Genomic DNA, 25,538 nt, shown 5'->3' with positions numbered 1-25,538 from the left:
ACTCTTAAGGGTTAATCTAATCAAACCACAAAGGCTTTTAAAAATAATTTGAAATAACAGATACACATTGAGCTATAGGGGTGCAGAGCCAGCAGTGTCTAGGTATCTTTACACATAAGAAAACACCAATATTGGAACTACCTGACTGTGGGGGGCCGGTTACAGATTTTACATCACGGCCCAGGATTACCAAGTTATTTCCTTGGTTATGAACCATCTCTAAACATGGATTCCGGTTGCAGATTCTCTTCTTTGAAGATTTTGCCAGGCTTAGAGTTGGGGGGATTCTACAGAGCTAAAAAAATAAATAAATAAATAAAACCTACAAGGACCAGATGCAACAGGATAGATCTATTTCTCACCAGAGCCAGCCTCTTGTGTGTGTGGCTCTGATGAAGTTCCCCATGGCTCCTTAAATAAATTATGAATGGACTAGCATTACACTAGTAACCCAAAATTCATTGTCACACACATATTAGAGCAGTCATTCATCTACAGTGTAAGGAATTGGTTTACTAATTCTACCACGACATGTAATGGGTCTGTCCATTCTTCAGACATAATAACTTGAATGGTAATAAGGATTAGGTCTTAAAAATGACACTTTTATACTTAACTCTTAAAAAAAGGACTGGGAATATGTACAGACTCACTGTATACAACTTTAGGTACAATGTCATTTTATTCCTCTACATTTGTAATTTCCAGGTCTGAATGATGAGATCCAAGGACTTGGACAAGGCTATGGATATCTTTGAAATTCATTTATTTTATTGTTGGTTTGTGTTTTATATGGTGCACAGAACACTTTCTCTATAGGTCTCTATTAAAAAAATATTGTTCATTTGTCAACATACAGGTCTACCCGCCCACTTCCAAAAACATAAGCGGCACGCTACTTTTTTCCCATCCTATTAGTATAGTGCACCATGAAAAGTATGTACTCCTGTCAAGAGCCAGACTCCCTGCCCTGACACTCTGAGCAGTGATGCACATAGTACCATATGCATGGCTGCTCAATGAACATTTGCATGCTACACTTAGTGATTAGCGGTGATGGACACTGCATTGTGGCTGACCTTACAGCTGCCATACACATTCCTGGAATGGGTGTGATAGTGCTTGGTCTGGCAAATGCACTGAAGTGAGTGATGATACATGCATTAAAGTATATACTTTAGGCTATGTTCACACTACGTAAATTTCCGGCCATAGTGCGAACCGCAAATATACGCCCTTAGTTTTGAGGTTGATGCGTGCACTTGGAAGTATACGATTTCCGGCCGCACAATGCACACTACGTATGAGCCTACGGCCGGATCGTATGCAGCACCGTGAAAAGACCATTGTTTGCAGCCGGAACTGTTCCAACTCATGGCCGTGGATTTCCATGCGGTCCCGTACGGAGTACTTATTTCAGCCAAATTGAACTTGATTTTTAGATCCAAAAGGTTCTGTGTGTTTTATTGGGCTGGGCGAAGATTTCCAAGTAAATTACCTGTTTCAGATCGCTTCGAAACAAGCTAGGAAGCATACCTGTACTATGGGCGTATGTTCGCGGTTCGCCCGCATGTTCGCAATCCGGCCGTATGTCTATTTTTCCCATGGCCCTAGTTTCAGCCGCACATGTCCGGCCGCGTACGAACTACGGCTGGACATAGACGTAGTGTGAACATAGCCTCAATGTGTACGTCTATTTGCCTATGTGGCCACACTTCTCTATAACAAGCAAAAAGCCAATTTAGTAGTGGGTAGCACGTAAGAATAAAAGTCTACTTAGTCTATCTTACTGTATAAATGAATGCTTTGTTATTCTATTGAGATCAAAATCAGAGGCGTAACTTGGAGCCCCCGGGCCCCAATGAAAAATAGATATCAGCCCCGCCCCCACACACATGCTCTGTTTACAATACTTGCTTTTTCTTATAGGACACAGAGGCACCAGAGTAAAAGCATGACATATACCTCAGTACCTCCTATATAGCTAGGCCCCTGTAGATAATATAGATCGTAAACATAATGACATCATGATATACTACCAGGTATGACATCAGCGTGCCGTTCCATACCATAGATCTTGGACTGGGGCCCAGGACCTTCAAGACCTCTGCGAAAATGATGAAATATCTTTCTATTTAATGAATTTGTGTCCTCAGTCACTCACCACAGGTTGCATCAGCGATAAATGAAGTCGAAAATTCAAGGCCGAAAGAGGTCACATTGGAATGTATGGGTCACATGGTAGGATTTTATTGTCCAACGGAGTAGGTACAGTAGATGTGCTTTGTCTGAGCCAGTGAACTTTAAACACAGTCCTGTATATTAACCTCCATGATGTGTTTCAAGCAGTGAAGAAGTTAATGGGGGCTACTTTGCAATCTCTACACACTTAAATTGTCTGTTTTAGAGGAAGAGCATGCGAGCTTTATGGATCTGCCTGGCTTCCATCAATAAATGCTACAGAGGTTGTTGTAACAGTATGCGGTTTCTTGTTAGCTGTACTTTAAGCGGAGAAGTGACGGCCCTCTGACAATATAATTTACATCCCCGTATAAAACTATCTCTGGAAGCCAGGCTAATTTGTGGCAGATTGGGTCATTTGTCTCAGGCAGTGTCTAACAGCCCAATCAATCAGAGCAGTGTTTCCAAAATATCGCTTTTCAAGCGTGCCCTGGAGAGGCAGGAATTGATTGGGATCTTAGAAAGCAAAATTACAGCAATAACTTAAAAGAAACAATAATTACTGAATCATACCAGTGTCAGCAAGTCTGCAGAACACGAAACAGCCATCAGCGAGCTGTTCAATATACTCCCAGGCGGATTTATTGAATGGGGGGGGGGGCGGCGTTCGCCCCCCTCCTTTATAAGAATACACCCTCCACCCCAGCCCCTCCTAAGTTGGTCGGAAAATCACAATGCACTGTAAGCCAATAATTTGTAAGCAGCATGTAATGATGACACGCTACGGCTTTTAACCATGCCGAGTATCTGGCGCCGTGACATTTCGACATGTTATGGTTAAAAAGAAAATATCAATTAGGCAATAATTTATGTGGTCGTCTTTAATCGCACAGAGGCACATAAAGGTATGTGATGAATTGCGCCGCGGCTAAGTGCGCCACTGAACGGGAGGCCGCCATTTTTGCTGAGTGGTTCTTAGAGAGTTAAGAGCCCTTTCTTCTGAACTGTTATTGGTCCTGACGACAAAATGGCTTGCATTTGACAGCAGGAGGCTAGGACAATTTAATACACGATTTGGCATTTCAGCTATTAAATATAGTTCCGTGTTTTGTTCCTGTCAGACGGTGACACGGCACGGTTGACACCTTTTTCCGAAACAAAACTATTTTATCTGTTGCATGTATATGTAATTATGGTTAAAACGCGTGTCACTTTATTATTTCACTTGCATGCGGTGCTATGTGATTTAGAAAGATACATAGGGTCAGATCAGGCCACCAGAGTGGATCCTCCTGTTGAATCAGGTTCTGATTAAAAAAAAAATGGTAACCTCATTTAAAGGTCATTCAATGTGAAAGGTGTTATCTAAATTCTCCATTGCTGGGGGTATAGTAAAAATATTAAACAAGCTATACTCACCCTTCACTCTCCCTCACCACTGCAGTCACTGCAGCTCCCAGTTCTCTCAGATTTTTCTAGCTTGCTGATATCATGATCATACAATCACTGACTGAGGCAGGGAACCGCTGCAACCACTGCTTGGGAAGGCAGCACAGTTCCTACATGGTTCTAACATCACAGGAAGCAAGAAAAAGCCATAAGGAACAGAGACTGGAAGCTGCAGGAGTATAGCTTGTTTATTATTTTTACTACAAAGGGCAATCCCTTTAAATATTTGCTGCTAGGGGTAATTCGTAGGGTGTGTTTGCACATTCAGCCACCAAACCAGTTTTGACCCATATTTTAACTAGCCCCATGTACTTACAGCTCTACAAATGCTAATTTTAATATTCACAGTGTACCTTACATGGCCAAGTCATTATGTAGTGTCCCACCACGGGTGTTACTAGTTTGAACACCCCTCGCAAAAGCTTGTACTACAAGTAAACGTGGTAATGAAGTTGTACCAAAGTTTTACCACTAGATGTCACTATTATTTGTATATGCACTTGTATATTGCACAGCTGTAGTAAACAAAGGATTATTGGTTGTTCTCTTCGCACCAATAAGAGCGTCTTTTCTTTTCCCCACCTATCTTTATTCCCCTTTCTTCTCTTTGCACTTTCTTCTCCACTACTTACAAGAGGTATTACACATCCTGTAGGAAGTAGTCACATGGGGAGAGGAAGTACACACCCACACTTAGTGAGTCTTATCCAAGTCTTGGTAGAGAGAGGACGCACGACAAGATGGTCCCTGCTGTGGTTCAGCTGGGCCCTGGCTCTGCCAGGTCCCCACCTGTCCAGTGTAGTCTAGCCAAGTGTGTGGTAGTGGATAGACACATGGGATACACAGAGACTCTTTTCTTCTCCAAAGCAACACCTATTTCTATTATGCAGTGCTTAGCCACTCAGGAGAGGACAAGTAAGAGATCACCCCAAACCATGCCGTGAACGTCTCTAACAGTGCAGGACAGTATCCTGAAACAAAAGGAACTGATCCGTATAGAACAAAGTTGCTACAAGCCTACATACTCGCAACGTGGGTGTAACCAGGTAAATTTGGCCACCCTGCTCAACTCAGGTAACAAGGTCTGGGGCTTGTGTCACCCTAGGAGGACAGGTCACGCGACACTGTAGAGCAACAGGTGGTACAGCGACAAAAAAGGTTGAAACACGGGCACAAGTAGTCTTCTATTTTCAAGTATTCTTCAGTATTCTACTTCTTTTTCCACCAGTGGTCTGTCAGAGCACACTTTGACCATGGATTGGGACTCTCCGCACAAACTCCTCTCTATTACTCTGAATTCTCAGTAAAAACTCCTCTCTACTGCTCTAACTCACTCTACTTCTCAGCACACAACCAAGTCAGCTCAGCTCTTCTACTCCAAAAGCTCTTAACACAGATTGTGTCTAGTCAAGTCAGAAGTCTATTATCTGCTACTGTACAAAGTATTCCTAAAGAAGATTTTATTTATGGTAACAGGACTCTGAATATTGTTCTGGCACCTACACAGACGTTACATCATCCTTGGGTCATTTCCCCTTTCTGTGGGTGGCGCTATCAATAGTCCGGGTGGGTCACAACTCTACTCCAGACCAACGCGATAAGTACCCAAGGGACCCCCTCATAACCCGGCAGGTCACCGACCACAGGGGAACAGATATAGCTACCATACCTGTGCTTCCATAACTGTGTGCCCATTTGGTACTTTTGTCATGACAATATACCATCTGGCTGAGCTATATTGCGACCAACCACCACCATTGTGGCGTCACACACTACCATCTGGCAAGTGAGCGGGCGACCAAAGGGCTCCACAATCACATTGAACTGTTTTCTACTTATACTTTTCTATCATTGCCAGCATTAACTTGAATATGAATAGAGGTTTGATCATTCAGAATTATTTCTTTGGTGGGTTAAGAAACTATAGTCTTGCAATGCTCACAGTGTATAACAATCTTACTAAGCAAATGGCAGATCATGCCAGTGTAGATATATCATATGATCTGGAGCAATAATATCTATTGTAGTAACTTTTATACACTCTTCAATCCTTAGATAAGCAAAAGAAGATGGCCTAAACGATTCAGTCAGTTAGCCCTGGCCTAAAAGGTTTGGCTCCTCTTACCACAATCACAACTATTTAGGCCACCCTTTGCAACAAATGTTTACTTTCTTTGAGGGTTCCTTATTCCTATAACATTAGGGACAGGGCTCTCATTGGATACACTTGTGTAGTGTCCCAGCACAGGTGTGCCACTAAGTTTTAGACACTTGGGTAAAGTAACTCTGGTACTAACTCTCAGATTAACACAAAAGGGGATGAAGGAGATTGTATTATGTGTTTTTCCTCACTAGGTGGCGCTGCATTTATTGTATGTACTATACTATGTACAGCTGCAGGAAGAAATTGGTTAATTACTGTTTGTCACATGCTGTGTTTCCTTTTGACACAGGTGCAGGCTAGTTTCCCTCACTTTTCTGTTTATCTTATCTTACACACACACACAGCCCCACCAATAATAGGCTAGTTAAGGTAACCCTATAAAAAGGAGCTAGTTCCAGGTGGGAGGGTCTTCTTGTTGAGTCAATGGAGAGAGACAGACACAGAGAGCACAGTTCCTACCGCAGTGAAACCAGGGCCTGGTTTAGGCCAGGACCCTTGGCAGGGACAAAGAGACTTATTATTTTATGAAACTTACTACCACTAGCATGCTGTGCTAGACCCTTAGGAGGAAGTAACGTCTTCTGAGGAAAACCTTGTCCACACCTGGGATACCTTCTACAACACACCTGAAGTTAGCTACTGGCCCCATTAGGACAAAGAGAGCGCTGAAAAAGCTGACATATCCTACTGCATTGCGCGGCTGTTCTGGGACGTCTTGGAAACAGGTGCCCAAGTGACCTTACACCCATGCCGCAGCTATAACACCGCATAGCTACCCCAGCATACGGCACCTGAACACATACAAAAACCTTTTTTTAGGTTTATAATTTTTATGTCCAAATTTAGGCTTTGTTCTCACTAGCTAAATCATCTCCAGCATGGATGCAATCCATTTACTAACAGATTCCATTACCTTATAATTAGTGTTGGTATTTAGGGCTTTCGATGGTACTGGTGACATGATTCAGTCCGGCCTTGATGGATTTATTATAAGTAGTGCTGAGCTAACCTGTCAAGCTGTTTAGGTTTGTCAACGTTCTCTGAACCCGAATGCTTTCCATTTGATTCCACATGGCTACAGAAGTGGGGAGTCCTGTAAAACATGTATCTCTATCTATGCATTCCTGGTAGTCCTAGGCCTGAATCAAACTTCTGCGGCTCCAGGAAATCAAATGCTGAGTGTGCCGATTCAGAGAACGTAGTCGAACCAGAACAGTTTAACAGGTCTGCTCAGTGCTACTTATAATGAATCTTTCAGAGTCAGCCTGGTGGATTGAATCGTGACACCAATGTCATGCTGCCTGAACCACAAGTCATGGGAAGATCTACGGTAGATTCTTCTCACCCACCCAGCCTTGATTGGTAGATTGTTCTCTATTTGGTATATCAGGAGAGATTTATTAGTCTAGAAGGGCGAGTCGTAGGAGCAGGCAATGCCTCAATGACTCATGGTTCAGGCAGCATGAAAGTGTTCCCTTTAAAGTGTCACTGTCATCATAGAAAATGTTTGACATGTTCCAGGCAGAGAATATAGAGATAACACTCATACTCACGTTTAGTCTAAGGATGACCGCCTTCTGCCCTACAGTTGCGAGGTACTCGTCCTGTCAGGGTAGTACGAGCTCCAAGTCTAGTTATCTGGGCTAAGAAGACTTCCAAGACTTTCTGGTCGTCTTGCAATGCGCAGTGGAATACCTAGACCTTTAGAAACTTTGTTCCACTGGGGTCAGTACCTGTTACTTCTAGGTATCTTCCCTGCGCGTTTTAGAGAGGATGTGGCATGGACAAGGTGATCTTTCTGTGGCTGCTCTCCCCTGGTGTACTTTCTAGCACTTTCTACTAGTTGCTGTGTCTTTCACAAAGGGGATCAGTAGTCTCTCTAGGTTCTTGGCTGCTTCCTCACACATCAACTACAACTAACCAACCCACTACACTCCTCCTACCAGGATATATATTCTTCCTACAGTGGTCCAACCAAACCCTACTGTGATTGGTGGGGTCATGTGTACAAAGAGAGAGGACAGAGGATAGGACAGAAACTAGAGGGAAAGCACCTGCACCTGTGAGTGGATCAAATATTACGTGTGACACAAAACCGTGCTTCACATACTACACACATAGAGCAGCAACTAGTGGGGAAAACACTAACTTTAGTGAACCCTTTATCCCCAGCTGTGTGAACCCGAGTGAGTTAGCTTACTCATGTGCAATAAAGTCTTAGGGGCCCATACCAGGTCACTACATATGGAGCTTGACTGATTATGCTGACAAAAAGCTTGGAGCCAACGTGCTGCAACACAGGCTTCTCCCTGCTCGTTCTCTCGATTGGTACAGGTATGAACACTCAGACCCAAACCAACAAGTCAAAAGTTTTCTATGATGACAGTGACATTTTCAATGACTTTCTTACAGAGATCTTCTTGAAGAAATTGCTTTATATCAACCCGAATATATTTAGCCTCTGAATACATTCTCAACCCTGTCCTCAAAGGTAGATCAGGGTCAGCCAAAACTGAGAGCGATGTGCTGGTAAGAGAGAATCCACCCAAAATTAATGCCATAACATCAATCCATCTGAAAAATATTCCCATTTATTTTCAATAGTCCTGACTGTCAGACATTTCATGTTCCGAGCCGAGACTCATAAAAATGCAATTAATCAGTTCATACAGGGACACATTCATTCGTACTGATCTGACAGGCTACATTTCAATAAGTATTACTTACTTTCACATAATGGCTACTTCACAGATGCCATTATAATATTCCAATAACTCGGAGTAAAGTTGGGTATCACTTCTCTATGTAAGTAATGGGGGCATCTAGGTCTAGTGAAATACAAATTGCAAATGGTTTTGCACATGGCTGCAGATAACACAGTGCACTAAATAATCTGCTAAAGGAGTTTTCCAGGACTTTTGTTTTATTGGTGACCTGTCTAATTCACTAATGTTTTCCTTAGTGAACTGAACATGCACTTAACATAATCAGTGCTCTCACTCTACTACTACTGTGTTATGAAAGTTTGGTTTCATTAGTGAACTGAGCATGCACCTTACATTATTAAAGCGACTCTGTACCCACAATCTGACCCCCCAAACCACTTGTACCTTCGGATATCTGCTTTTAATCCAAGATCTGTCCTGCGGTCCGTTTGGCAGGTGATGCAGTTATTGTAAAAAAAAATTACTTTTAAAATTGCAGCTCCGTGCCCTACGGGCGTATCTGTGCCCTAACTTTGCACCACTCCTCCATCCCTTCTCCCCGCCCTCCTCAACATTAGGAATGCTCCAGGCAGATTGCCTATTATTCACCACCTGTGTTACCACGGCACATGGGCTGAATCATTAAGACACCTGTGCAGTGTTCAAACAGAAGTAAATGTTCCAGTGGCATTCCTAGTGATGAAGAGGGTGGGGAGGAGGGACGGAGGGGGTGGTGCAAAGTTAGGGCACAGATACGCCTGTAGAGCACGGGGTTGCAATTTTTAAATTTATTTTTTATGACAATTGCTGCATCACCTGCCGAACGTACCGCAGGACAGATCTTAAAGCAGCTATCTGAAGGTACAAGTGGTTTGGGGGGGTCAGATTGTGGGTACAGAGTCGCTTTAATGCTTGCACTCAGCTCCTACTGTGTTCAAAAAATTTGTAAAAGTGTCACTTAATGCTGCACATTTACCACTATCCACTGCTTTCTGATCGACTGGCTGATTGACATTTTTTTTAAATTGTGATTTTTCAATTTTTTTACACTTTTAACAAGAACATTCATTAATAAATTTGTCCTTCTGTAATAGTCTCAATTACTGTAGCTACTATAGTTTGTCAATTTTATTTGTTAAGATTTGATTTGGGAATATTAATGAATTTGAACCAAAATTTGCAAACCTCGCAGAGCAAATTTCCTGCTTTGCTTATCTCTACTATCAAGTTTAAAATCCTGGGTAATCCCTTCAAGGACTGTATAGAAAAAAAAAAAACTCTCTCCTTCATGGTGAAACCCTCTGTCGATGCTCAACCAAACCTACATGCATATGACCATTATTCATAGATTGTTGAATATAGGCAGTCACTGTCATGCAGCATCTGCGCATTATTGATGGATTATTGATTATAGCCAGTCACTGTCCTGTAGCATCCGTGCATTATTGATGGATTATTGATTATAGGCAGTCACTGTACTGTAGCATATGTGCACAGGAAATTAAATGTAGTTAATGAAATACCAGACACAACCCATAGACAAGACTGGTCCTGCTTCTTCTGGAAGCAAAAAGCAGAGACTTTCTTACAATAATTTCCAAACCACGCTTGCAATGGCAGCTGGGGGCATATTAAAAACATGACCTAATAGATTGTCTGTCAGTTAATTACTGAAGGGGCAATAATGCTATAGTACGCCAAGCATATCACAGCATAGTAGGACTAAAAAAATATTAGAATAAAGTTTTATATAAATGGTTTATTTTGTAATTTTTTTTAAATTATACCATGCATAACAAACAATAAAGTACCAATTCATACAAAATAATAAAAAAAAAAACAATAGTAGAATTGTTTATTTCTGTCCACTTTAGAAAGATAAACATTTTTCAATATGATATAGGTACCCCAAAGTTATATCAATAAAAAAACAACTTATCCGACAAAAAAGAAGACCTTGTACAGTACTGTCAATAGAAAAATAAAATGTGGCAACGCATTAAAAGAAAAATCAAAACAAGCCCAATCCTAAAGGTGGTGATGAGGGTATCTGGCACAGAATTTTTTTTTCCCCAGGCTCGCTTAAAAATGATACTTACATTACTGAATCATCCATCATTGGTCTCAGTGTTTCCTGCTTTTCCCCTTGAAAATACCCACTCAGCCAATCACTGGCCATAGCATTGTCCTATCTCAGCCAGTGTCTGGCTGTGTGGCCATTTCTGCAGGCGGAGAAGGAAAACAGGAAGTGCTGAGCAGCAGGAACCATCCAGACACCTGTGGCAGGTGATCATGGCAGGTGAGTATAAGTCCTTTAAATGCCCATCCGGCGCTGGTCTAACACCAGCTGGGCATGAAGCACTAGAGGCGGGCCCACCCCCAGTGCTTCATGCCCGGCCGGTGCTCGGGGATAGACCAGCGCCGTGTGTGGGCAGCGGCCCACCTCCAGTGCTTCATGCCTGGACGAGGCTCAGCAATAGACCAGCGCTGTGTGTAGGAACCGGGCAGGGGTTTAAAAAAAGGACCACGGCACTGGCATCCCTGCGCAGACACTGGTCTGTTCGTGTATAAAACAAAAAAGCGATGTACCTAGTGGTACATTCACTTTAAGATCTATCTAGTCAGTGTCAAGCATCATAATTCTAGAATATCTCTATATGTCAGCAGAAACAAAATTCGAGTCCAGAGTTCCGTTATCCAATTTGAAAGCTTTATTTGCGACACCACGTTCTGTGCAGTATGCCCCCCCAAAATACCTACGCGTTTCAACCGTGTAACACATGAGTAAGGCCATGTAACGCAGGCTGAAAAGCATAGGCATTTGTTTGGGGCACTACGCACTGTGTGCACAGAACATGGTGTCGCAAATAAAGCTTTCAAATGGGATGACGGAACACCTGACTCAAATTTTGTTTCCGCTGACACATACTTTTGCACAGATTGGAGTGTGAGTCCATGCAGTGAAGTCTTGGATGAATCGGTAAGCTGTTTTTTCTTTTTTCATGCGTTAGAATATCTCTATTGTTTAATATACTCCTTTTGTTTTGTCTCAGAATCATGCGTACAGTACAGGCCCATGGATTATCACGGGTGCCATATACACACAATCCTTATAATAGCCACAGGCATGGGGCTTTATCGAAAAATTTTAACCGTCCGCCCATGTAAACCAGTGATAAAGCGGCAAACAGATGGTAATTACGGGTTGTGTTCTTGTGTAATAGTTACATTTAATGGCATCATACAGTACTTTCCCTTGCCACCTTGTCACTGAAATAGGTCAGAGAGACAGACGTGATTAAAAATCCTTCCTGCTGTTATTTTCATGCCAACTCAACGACGAAGAGTTACGAGGGTGAGGTGTAAAGTAAATATAGATTTACCAGTTTGTAATTTAACTCTGACAGCTGCTGAGGCATGAGCGCACTATTCCATATAGCCGGCGGTGGCACAAGGGTTAATTCGCCCCTCTTCCCCAGGACTAACATACACAACTAATCATCTGCTCAAATGTTGGGGGCCACTCATAAATTGTCGCAGCTGAAATACATTAATGGGTAATTAATTGATCCTGTTCCAGCAGGGTAATAAGATAATAGATGACAGCGTATTTCACTCTGGCGTGCTGCTAATGGTTCTTTAGGGCTGCTCTGAAGGATAATAAATTAGGCTGAAATTAACTGCTAAGAGCCTTCTGCAGAGGCACAGGCCTGACAAATGCTCTGCCTGTGATTTACTGCAGCAATGCTACCAGGGCACTTCCATTCCCCGGCTAAAAAATATTGACTATTTTTTTTCAACTGAGTGATGAGGTTTGGTGAACGGGACGCCACTGACCTTGAGCGTTGACCTTCTCCCTCAGCATTTGTCTTCCTGCTACTCCTGCTCGATTTTTTTTTTTTTCTTTTTTTTTTTTTTTTCTACCCGTTGGCGACTGCATTTTTTTTTTTTTTTCTTATCCGCATTCTTTAAAAGGAGGCTGATGTGGTCTGGTTTCTTCAGTATTGCTGCGGTGTACCAAGACCATTGGCATGCTGGTGCCATTATGCACCACTTATAGCGATGATGTGTTGGCTATTACATTGATTTATTCATTGATTACAAATCAATTAAAGTCAATGTTATAGACCTGAAATGGTCTAATGCGTTTCACATTCCTCTTGTCTGCATATAAGAAGGTAAGATTGGTGTCCCAGCAAAAAGATATACAGTGGCTGAAGCATCATGTAGACATATTTCTTTATTATTTTAGAGGCAGTTGGTACTGGAGAATTGCTGTAATTCAGGAGTATTTTACTGTCCATGTCATGGCCTGCAGCTATACTGAACTGGACTCAGATCACCATAGGCTCACGCAAGACAACTTCATTGACAAGTCATTCCCTATACACAAATAGAGAGAGACCTGTCTATCAAGCCAAATCAGACAAGAAGAAGCCAGCGGGGACAGCCAACATGGCACATCACCCAAAATATCTCTGAAAGGTCATGGTGTTTTAGAATAGAACATGGTTGCTTTTAGCAAGCGACTATGTTACAGTTTCATGCTGCCCGAACTACGGGTTCTTCAAACAAACTCCATTAAAATTCAACCCATCCCAACTTTGTTTCCCTTAACATTAAAGTCAGCAGGATCCAACAATTGCCTATTGGATCCAGGATTCGACAAATACCTATAGTGACTACGAGTGTTACGTACATCAATCAGCCATAACATTAAAAAGGTGATGTGAACAACGTGATCTTGCAACAGTGTCACCTGTCAAAGGAGTGGGATATATTGGACAGCACATAAACAGTCAGGTTTTGAGGTTGATGTGATAGAAGCAATGTTGACAAGGGCGAAATATCTCCAAAACGACTGGAAAACTTGTGAGCTGGCAACAGGGTCATGGTGCTTATAGGGAACCTGTCAAATTTTATAGGTAGTCTGATCTGCTAATATTATGATATGGAGCAGGTAGAGCTCAGCAGATTGATATATATCTATATATGAAAATATTCAGGAAGACTTGTAACCTTTTGATATAAACCTCTGATCTTTTCATGCTTAGGAGTCTAGTGGGTGGTCCTATCATTGATTGACGCCATCCACTGGACTCCTGAGAAAAGAAAGAGCAGGATTTCAATATCATAACAATAATAATAATAATAATAATAATAATAATAATAATAATGTGATAAATGTAAAGATGGATATCAATGTGCTCAACTCTTTCTGCTCTATAACATGATGTTGACAGATTGGTGGATTTTCCATCTCGATAAAATAAGGCGTGCCAGTCCTGTTCAGCCTTTCTGCACCCACCAGAGGTGGTCAGAAGGAGAAATATAACTTGTATAACTCCTATTGACCTTTGTCAATAGAAGTTACAAAGATTATGTATTATAACCAGCTCTGTGGTTTCCGGCTTCACAATCACCACAGCAGGTTATCTGATTGGTTGCTAGGGGCAACTGAGCCAGTTTAACTTTACACCATGTTTGATAAATCTCCCTCTTAAAAAGTTCAAGGTGATGACTCGGCCTCCGTTTTTCCCATATAAACTGTGGGATGTGCTGGGGGAAAAAAATTCCAATCCATGGAGGCCGCACCTCATAACTTACAGGATCTCCTGCTCACATCTTGCTGCCAGATACCACAGCACACCTACAGAGGTCTTATGGAGGCCATGTCTCTATGAATCAGAGCTGCTCCGGTGTCACAAGGATCAACCTACACAATAATAGGCAGGTGGTTTTAATGTTCTGACTAATCGGTGTAAATACTTTGTGTCTTATAGAAAACCTGTCAGTAAGTTCTCTCCTACATATGATTTATTTTCTATACAGAACATTATGTATACTGGCATCTACCCCAACAGAACAATTTGTCTTGAAGCTTTTGCTTACTCCCAGGCAGACAGCTGCTTATGTTGCATAGACATGCAGGGAATGCGATTTCCCAGGAAGAAACCCTACACGTAATGTGCACTCAAGCAGGCATTGGACCCAGGAAGTACTCTTTTACGTGGAAGTCAAGCGCACTTCACAGGTATGCTCGGCCCTCTTTGGCATCTTCTTCAATCACATAGTTATAAGAAAGAGGTTCATTCTTCTTTTAGAATAGGAAGTGTAGATACATAAGGTGATCGGAGCTACTCAAGGACTGAGGATACCTGTGATATATGTATTCTGCTCAGGACAGTCCTTATCGTTGAGGGTCAAGCACTTAATCAGACAGCCATTACATTAATATACTACGCTGGGCAGCTGCATGCATCTTAGCAGAACAAGCAATGAGAAAGCAATGTGCTTCAGACTAATTGCTCTCACCTTGGAGGCCTGAGCCTCTTGGAAGCCCTTTTACTGTATACAGTTCATACAGGGTCACCAACCTGTTAAAAATATTTTTACTGACAAAGTAGAAAACCATAATAAATTATAAAGCTGGTTATACACGTACTACAGCTGTAGTATAAATGCTTGTTTAACCAACAGCTACCTTCCCTAGCCCCATACACATGCACGCTCAGCTTGCTTGAGCATGCACTTTTTCTGAATAAAGAGAGGACAAAACTAGTACCCCATGATCAGTGAGTTTGGTTTACCTACATCTATTGTTTATAACCAACTTAAAGGGAAACGCAGATTTTTTTTTCTTTCAAATCAACCAGTGGCAGAAAGTTATACAGATTTGTACAGATCGTTAGAGATCTCCGTGCCACCCTCGCTGTATATAGAAAATAATAAAGTTTTTACTGTCCTCTCTAGGCTCTCCTAGTGTCCTCCTGCCTGTTCCTCACTCACCTCAGCCGTTGCTGATACTTCCTAACCTGTCTCTGCAGTGGAAGACAGCTCAGCTAATCACTGGCCGAGACAGGACAGTGCCGCGGCCAGTGATTGGCTGAACAGCCTGTCATCCTTCCAATTAAGGAAGTGCCAGCGGTGGCTGCAGTGGGCGAGGAACAGGCAGGAGGACACTAGGGGAGCCTGGAGAGGTCAGTAATAATGTTATTATTTTCTATACTCTCACCCGTCACCAACCGCGCACCTCCTATTACAAGGTGGCCAATGATTTTTAAACTAGGTATAAGACGATGATCAGCTAATGATTAGCTCCTTGGCTGATCGTTGTCTTGATTACACAGGGTAATGGTCTATTTACACTAAGTGATAATTCGCCCAATCGATCATTTAACAATTTTAAAGCAACAATTTGGTTTTTATAACAATCAGCATTTAGAAGAATAAATTGTTAGAAAAATCATTAGAAAAATCGTTATTGCGATCAATTTTAAGATCGCTTAAGCACATCTCACACATAGGGTGAATCTTTGAAAGACTGTTTACACGAAGCGATCTGCGAATTTTTAGCGATTGACCAACGACGATTTGAGAACATGTTGAAAGATCAAAATGAACGATTTTTTGCTCGTCACTTGAGACGATTATTAGAGATGAGCGAACCGGCCGAGGTTCGGGTTTGTATGAACCTAAACTCTTGGCTTCTGATTCCCGCTGTCTGCCTGCTCCGTGGAGAGGGTGGATACAGCCTGAGGACCACCTGGAAAACTGGGATACAGCCATAGCCATAGGCTGTATCCCAGTTTTCCAGGCGGTCCTCAGGCTGTATGCACCCTCTCCACGCAGCGGGCAGACAGCGGGAATCAGAAGCCAAGAGTTTAGGTTCAAATGAACCTGAACCTCGGCCGCTTCGCTCATCTCTAACGATTATCACTCAAATGGGATTGTTATTCCGTGAAAACGCACCATTATATTTCCTTAGTCTGCCTGATAAGGATCCTAAGGTGTGGCTACATGCAGGCCTGTTTTTGCTGTTAAAACCAACAAAATCTGCAACAATACATCTGAAGCAGATGTGAACAGACCCTTAGGTTGCCTTTACAGAGAGATTTATCGGTCAGATTTTTTAAGTCAAAGCCAGGAATGCATTTGAAAAGAGGAGAAATCTCAGTCTTTCCCTTATGACCTGTTCTCTGTTTATAGTCTATATCTGGATTTGGCTTCAAAAATCTGTCAGATAAATCTCTCTGTGTAAAGGCACCCTAAGGTTCCACAATGTAAAAGACAGCTGCTGTAATTTTTTTATGAACCAGTATTTACATAGATAGATAGATAGATAGATAGATAGATAGATAGGAGATAGATAATAGATAGCTATATATATAGAAGATAGATAGATAGATAGATAGATAGATAGATAGATAGATAGATAGATAGGAGATAGATAGATAGATAGATAGATAGATAGATAGATAGATAGAAGATAGATAGATAGATAGATAGATAGATAGATAGATAGATAGAGGAGATAGATAGATAGATAGGAGATAGATAGATAGATAGATAGATAGATAGATAGATAGATAGATAGATAGATAGATAGATTAGATAGATAGATAGATAGATAGATAGATAGATAGATAGATAGATAGATAGATAGATAGATAGATAGAAGATAGATAGATACCCTAGTACTCATGTGCCTATGGTAGTAGACTACATTGTGATAAAGGACTAGACCAGTACAATATCTCGGTTATGGTATGTTTAGCACTGGTCCATTGTTTTCTCTATAATAAAGGCTGGGATGAAATCAAGCTCCTCTCTCATGTACAGGCTGCCATCATCAGCACGGCCTCTGTAGAAGGCAGGGTGGATATATTGCTACCATTACATCGTGCAAGGAACACATTCGGTAAAGATGAAGGAGTTGTAAATTATACAAATATGATGCTAACAAGCCAGGAAATGCACTGCTAATGGGGTCAGATACAGTGTTCCTGCAGTGTAACAAATCAAGGGCGGCAGCAGCCTGTGAGGTGACACCACCACTACCTCCTCGGCACGTCCTGCCTAGTTTGGAGCCTGCTGCTTAGTTTATGGTCCTGGCAGCAGAAGATGATGCAGGTGCTCTGGTCTCTTCCCAGCTACTGAGGAGGCTGGAGAAGAAATTAACCTTTTATTCTACCAATCCAATGCCTTGGAAGGTCCCATACTAGGCAAAGTCATGATATATGGGTGAGACGGAGGTTAATAAGGCAGGTAAATGCTATGTAAATATCTGTCATTACTTTAGAGGAAGGTTTATATTCCCAGGCCTATATATTTCATGCCAGGATAGAAGTGAAGCAAGCAGAATCTCGGGGACATGAAAGATCCTCTTCGCCTACACGTGGATGGACGTTCATAGGGGCGCGATGATGTGATCGCAGGTGTTTGCAGATATTATCGTTTTACGGTATGTTATGCGACAGGGTTGACTGATCAAGGACTTTGTTATTTTAAGTCAAACCTATAGAATAACATGGAAACTCTTGAGTCTTGAGGGAAGCCTCTGTTTCTTGATCTACACTAGACAATGGGAGTCATTTACAAGGTTAAATATACAATATAGCAATTGTTTTGCCTATTTTAATGTATCTTTTCTGATGCTGGAAAATAAATATAGTGCCATCCCATCATGCAAAATAGTCACCTACCTACATAGTCCTTCCATCCACTACTGCTCTAAACATTTGCACCACATCCCATAGACACCTAGTGCTCCATTGGGAACCTGTCCAGAAGATATGTCAAGGGATATAGCGGCATGCAGACCGTATTTTGGCATTGTGGACAGAAAGGTGGAGATTTATCAAACATGGTGTAAAGTGAAACTGTCTCAGTTGCCCTTAGCAACCAATCAGATTCCACCATTCATTTTCCAAAGAGTCTGTGAGGTATGAAAGGTGGATTCTGATTGGTTAGGGGCAACTGGGCCAGGATCACTTTACACCGTGTTTGATAAATCTCCCCCTTTGGGAGTGTACATTCTGGAAATGGACCAAATGTAGTCTTGTCACTACTAGACTAACTTCAACTTAAAACAATCCCTTAAAGGGGCATTCTGAGTTACAACACTTATCCCACAGGATAGGGGATAAGACTCAAATGGTGGTGGGGTCGTAAACCTGTGACCTCCTGCATTGGTACATTGGGGCACTGAGACTTGGAACTTTGCTATCTATGGCAGCTCCATAGACAATCAATGGATCTATGTCTCACCACTCCATTGAAAATGAAGACTCGAGGCCTTGTTCTCCAAATCCAATCACTGGTACCCCTATCATCTGACTACTATGAATCATTTGCAATAAAGGGGTAGTTAACAAAAAAAAAAATTTCTTTCAAATAAACTCATGCCAGAGAGTGCCAGAGATTTGTAATTTACTTCTATTAGATTTATCAAACATGGTGTAAAGTAAAACTGGCTCAGTTGTCCCTAGCAACCAATCAGATTCCACCTTTCATTTTCCAAAGAGCCTGTGAGGAATGAAAGGTGGAATCTGATTGGTTGCTAGGGGCAACTGAGCCAGTTTCACTTTACACCATGTTTGATAAATCTCCCCCATAGTATTGTTAAAGTCATCCAGAGATCTGTACAATGTATGACAATGACTTTCTCTGGAGTTCTTCTTTGGGTTGCCAAAGTTTTGGAGGCTGAAATTAGCCATAAAGAGTGCAGAAGGAGCAAGGGGCCAAAGTTCCCTCTGCCACATAACCTGTTGCAGATATCCACTTTAAAGAGAACCAATCAAGACTAGAGCAGCTATACAATACATCAACAAGCATTATTAGTCAAGATAGCAGCAACAGCTGCCCTTGCAATATAGTCTCTTCAGCATAAGCTGCAGTTGCTACTATTTTCCAACAATGAGACTGTACCAGTGGAATATATAGCACATGGTACAATTTTTGCATTGGGGCTTTGGAGCTTCACATTACCACTCTGTATCACCATTTGCCCTCAGCTCTCTTCCATTACCAGATAATATTGGTCACTTTACATGGTGTCTACTGTTGACCCAAATCTCTAGAGCCTTGTGTACAATAACACTGCCTCCTGTCTAACATGGCCAACATATGTAAGCATTGTAGCTCGAATAGGTAATGTCCTAAAGGAACATATGGTTTATCCCCTTGCGTCCTAAGACATGAGAGATCCTATGTATAAAGTAAGGGCGCTTCTCCTTTATAAAGCCGTATGATTGAATTGTTTGTACACATGGTTTATCAAGTTAGGATAGCTGTTGGAGAAGTGATCACAATTTGGGGTAAAAAAAAAAATTGTTGTTTTAATATTCACTCAGGAAGCAGACAGGTATTCACGGGATCAACAAGTTTATTGGTGCACATCCATAGATCAGATCCAATATCAGGGGAGAAGGAGTTGGGTCAAAAATGTCTATTTACCCTTTAAGCAGAAACAGATGGGACTTATGTTTAAAATTTCCTGTTGTTTTTGAAGTGTAATCATATTGCCCAAAGCTGCTCACATATCTAAAGGTCCCTATACAAAGGGTAATTATCAACAGAAATGATTTTTGCTTAATATCAGCCCATGTAAAAGGGCCAATAATAAAAGAAAAACATTAACAAAAAGAGTCATCCGTCGGCTGATTACGTCTTTTGAGCAGCCATTAAAATCATCAAAATTTATAGGATTAGTGGGCTGCACAAACGATCCACAGATCACTCGTGTGACCCAGCTGAATGATTGGGTGAGCCTTGTAATGCTTCTACACATTAGTGTCATTCTCGATGATTCAGGTCCAGCCCTGTAAGTGTTGAGCAAATGGGTCGTAATTCTGCGGTGGAATCCCACCTGCTTTAGTGTCAGACGGCGTCTCTATGGGAGGGCTTGGGCGCCTCCCTTTTCCACTCAAAGAATTGACGTGTCAATTCTTTGATCGGAGGAGAGCGGAGGCACGCAAGCCCTCCCATAGAGATGCCAGAGAGTTCCGCTGCGGAATTTCGCCCCATTTGCTTCGTGTGAACCTACCCCAAAAAGGGTTAAATCAGTCCTTGACTCTAGCGAGCATCTTAAAGGGGTTACCTAAGGAAAGAAAAGGTCCTACATGTTCTGCTCCTTGGCTCTCCACTTCCTCCCTATGGCCGCATCAGAAGGTATACTGCCCAATGTTATCATTGGACATTGCATGCAGGCATTGTTTTGCCCATGCGCAATTCTTCTGACTTGCACATGCCCCCTCTTATCTTAGAAGAAGGAATCTATTGCCTATCTAGCTCTTGCACAAATTGAAGAGAATCCATTGCCCATCTAGATCGAGCACAAATTGAAGAGATCATTTTTACCCTAAGAGATCAGGAGTGCAGTGATATAGTAGGTGAGTCTATGACTGATTAGCTACACAGCTGACTCATACAGCATTTCTCTTCCTGTGTCCTGTGTGATGTAGCCTGACATTGCTCTCTCCTTTGTGTAAAAGCTGAAACCATGATAAACTGCAGCTTTGTCTCCTCCTGCGGTTCTCCATAGCAGCGTTCTGTTTTGAAGATTTCAGAAGATAAATAATTAGTCAGATAACATTACAGGTGTTCTTTCTGTGCAATTTTCTCAAATCATGACCTGTTAGTGAAACTTTGAGAACTGAAGTAGGGGAACTACTCTATACACTGAAACTTTCTGTCACTGATCTGTCACTTGCTGCATTAAGACAGGACATTTCATCAAAATAGTGCACAATATCTTCTATCTTCAAGTCTTCTACTAAACCAAAACCCTATACAAGTCACAAAAAAGCACAAAAAGTGTTTCTATCTATCAATTTCTTTCTAACTATCAATTCTTAAAAGCAAAAATATGTCATTTTCAGTGACCTTACCGGGCCACTTAGACGGGCCTATCACTATTACAAGTGCTCCATCAGCTGAGTAAACCCTGTGTGTTTTCCTGTGACACAACCCTGCTGTGGCATGCAGAATGGCAGCTGTGTTTGGCTGGATGAGAGAAATGAGAGCTGGTTAGAAAGCAGATGGTACGACTCTCAATTTAATCTTAGGTATATGGGATATGTATGAGGATAGCGAGGGTCAGCATACTAACCCATTACAGTAACTCTACCCTAATAAATCAATTCAGAATGTCACAGAGGATATCCCCTTACACATGCAATGCTTTGGGTCCCAATAACCAGGCCATAGCACGCCAGTCAAAGGTTTGATGTTCCTGTGTAAGTAATGTGTTCCTAAGTGAGGCAGATAAAAAAAAAAAAAAGAGAGAGAGAGGGGTAAATCCTGAGATAGTTGTGAACTGAAGCCAAAGCATTCCATAGAGCATTTCTGTAGGTCAAACACGGACGGTTTCCTACTCTTAGTCATTTTTTTGATACGTACTAGCAAAAAAACATTGTTCTGCAGAAATATTGGCCCCTGCGGACAGAATGGCTTCTCGTAATTGCCACACAGGTGATAGAGGTACAGACACGTTCAGAACATCCTGTTTAACTTTGTCCCAGAGATGCTCTACAGGATTAAAACTTGAGAATTGGAACAAGGAAAACCTGCTGTATTGTTCCTGGAACCAGTTCATGACTATGCAACCAATGTGGCATGCGACATTGCCCTTTTGCCACAAGGTAAACAGCCTTGAAGGGGTAAATTTAGTTGGCCACAATGCTTAGATTGCTTGCTCTTCGTGGTATCAGAAGAACCAGGGTGTACCAAGTCACCTGATCACTTGATTTTTTTCCCTTTCTAATGTGAAACTGATCCACAGAAAACTTGCTGACTTAGGTTATGTTCACAGTATGTAAGTTCCGTGGAAATCATGGCCGTTGTTTCAACGGCAATGATTTCCACAGAACTTACGTAGTGTTGCACACTAAAGGGATCCTGGCCGGAGTGTATACTCATAGTATACACTCCGGCCGGGATCCCTAGCAGCGTAGTAGAAAATTAACATGTAAGTTTTCTGCGGCCACTATTCAGTGAATAGCGGCCGTAGAAAACCCTGTCAGTGCTCACTATGAAGCACACGACCCTATTAGATGGCCTCAACCACAGCATAGACAAGCACTGATCTAGTGGATCAGGACTTAGTTACAGAGCCTTTACACAGCTCAAGTTTTCTGCTGCCCTTTGCTACAACGAGACATTGGCCGAACATTCCTTATTAGAGTATGTCCACACTATGGAATCCTGGCGAATCACCCGCCACGGATTCCACAGCTCGTCCCCACTTGGGCATCTCCGCAGGTCCCAAAGGCTTCACTTTATAGTTTGCCAGATTCCACTGTTCGCCCGAAGATCAAGTTTTTCAGGCGGACGGCAGAATCTGGCAAACTAATGATGAGTGAACATAAGACGTGTTGGATACGTTTTTTAAAAAGTAAGGGCCCTATTTTACGGGACGATTATCGTATAAAAAATCATTAGTTTGTTCGTAATTGAACGATTATCGTTTCGTGGAATAGCAGACAACAACTAAACGACCAACGAGAAATCATTGGTGGCTTGATAGAATTTGGACCTATTTTTATCATTGATCGTTTGCAAATCGTTCACGCATTGTTCGGCGTAATAAGACGTAATTTGGTCGTAAGCAGTATCGACAAATGCAGTAGCAAGACATGACGACTGCAAGAACAATCATAAGTAGCGAACATCGTTCTATGGAATTGGATGAAGGATTTCATGTTGTTCGCGATAGCGGTTGTTTGAGTTTGTTTATCGTCAATCGTCGAAAAGTCGCTTCTTGGAATGGGAGCCAAATAGTTACCTTTTAAAGAGGTTTTCCAACCAGCAACAATTATCCCTATCCTCAAGATAAATGTATGATCACTGGGGGATGGACCCATGGGCCCCCCAATGATCTGAAGGACAATGCATATCTAACAGTGTGCACTTGTGGCTGCCACTCCATTTTAGACTTTCCATCTCAAGATCACTGGGGATCCCAGCAGTCAAACAGACAATGATCACACACTTATCTACTATCTTATACAGGCAAAGTGCTGTTGGTGAGAAAACCCCCTTAACAGTTAGTATTTCCCCAGCCAGGTGCAAATCTTACCTCAACCTTCAGTATTCTGCTTACTGCACTTTAAATAATAAAGTAATAGTTTCCAGTTTGCACTTGAAAACAAAAGCCCCATATTCCCTGAATGAGATCTATTTCCCCTTCTCGGATCCTATAGAATTAATGTTTGCATTGCAGAACAATTAATAATCTGCAGCTAATAAGTTAAAGACGGCTGCTGCAGCATTACTGTCAGCCTGAAACAAAAGACTGTAGAGGAAATTCTATGTAGGCTTCGGCCTTCGCTGTGTTTTGAAGGCCTAATCTGCCATATGGCTCCCAGAGCTGATGATTTATTAGGTGTAGAAAGCAGGCTGATAAATTTCACTGCTAGTCCCAGCATAGACTGGGGGTGTCAACAGACAGGCCTAATGGAAAGTGCCTGCACCAAAGAGGAGAGAATTATTTATGACTGTCTGTAATGTCACCAGGGGAAATTTATCATCTTTTCTGGTAGATGTATTTGGATCTGAGAAATGAAGGGAGGTGGAGGGTGGGGGGTTAGCGCTGGACAAAGTCCCCTTGTTACCCCGGTGTCTGAAACTCTGCCAAGGTTGCAGGGGAAATCGCAGTGGGCACAGAAATTTTAGACGTTAACCTCCTCGTTCCAGCACAGGCCTTCAGAGAAAAGAAGAGGACTAGAATAGAGCAGTCTGTACCCTGTGCTGCCTATAAATATGTTACAGCTGATATATATATATATATATATATATATATATATATATATATATTACACACACACACACAAAAGATAGATACATAGATGATTCTTTTTTAAACGTTCTCACTGCTGACTGTAGCTGACGCCTTAGGAGTCTAGATGTTGCAGTTCCACATTACTCCAGTATCTGTGGGGGGGCGTTACAGCACCTTCTGCATACAAAGACGGATCAAAACACATCTTTTTTTAGGCATACACAAAAATGTGGTCGACCATGTTTTCGTGTACGCCAAAAAAAATGATGCGTTCTGATCCGCTTGCATCCGTTTTTTTTCATCTGTTTTTTCATTTCTTTTTTTGATTGAAACAAATGAAGAAAAAAAAACGTTGTAAAAACGTAGTGTGAACCCAGACTTAGTAACACACTCAATTGTTTCAGGGCATAGCTGGTCAATATAGTAAACTGTCTAACAAATTTTCAGTATTAATTATATTCTTGTGCCCTACGATATAACTATATGACACACATACTGTACATTATACTGCTATGCCACAGACCTATATAGCACTGCTATAAAAAAACATTTATACACACATATATACAGAATAGACACTACACATCTGTATACAATATACAGTACACACACACACACACACACATTCAACACATATTTATTACACATTGCACAGACATACATATACAAAATATACTCACACTACATCGTATATATCACACGCATATACATGATTACATAATTACAAATTAGAGAAACACACATAACACACATATTGTAATTAACTTCTATTTAAAAACTTTCCTGCATTCCAGTACTTATCAGCTGCTGTATGTCCTGCAGGAAGTGGTGCATTCTTTCCAGTCGGGAGAGCAGGAGAGGTTTTCTGCCGAGATTTGCTTCTGCTCTGGACAGTTCCTGACATGGACAGAGGTGGCAGCAGAGAGCAACGTGTCATACTAGAAAGAATCTAAGAGGCCCTCACAATGGCTCCACACCGTGCACAGTTTATGGTCGCAGTATAGAGGGTACAGTCATGTCATTGTATGGGGTTGGCCCAAAAACACTGAGGTTCCCCACCCGAACGACTAATGACAAGACACACTAATTAGGAAGGAAACCCAACAACACTGAGTTAAATCCTGAACGGCTTAGCTCCTATGATGTCAGCTTTTCTTCTCCATTATTTCTTTGTAAATGGCCATGTTTGGAGGTGAATGGTTTTATCGTCTCTGTTTCTGTTGGAGTTGAAGGAAACTGATATACACCATACATATCTCTTACCACCAGGCAGTAAATATGTCATTTACAAAATATATCAAGATCAGTTTCTACTGAGCTGTAAATATATCACATATGCCGGGGCTCACTTTCCATCTGAACTGTAAAAAGCAAGAACAGGAATAGTGAAAGCCTGGATAACTTATCGTAAAATGTAACCGGAGATATTAAAATGTTAAAAAGTGCAAATCCCTTTTAATTTGGGGCCTTAGGGTAA

The sequence above is a fragment of the Dendropsophus ebraccatus genome, chromosome 1 (genome assembly GCF_027789765.1).
Source record: "Dendropsophus ebraccatus isolate aDenEbr1 chromosome 1, aDenEbr1.pat, whole genome shotgun sequence".
NCBI lineage: Eukaryota > Metazoa > Chordata > Amphibia > Anura > Hylidae > Dendropsophus > Dendropsophus ebraccatus.
Note: the sequence above shows the minus strand (reverse complement) of the source record.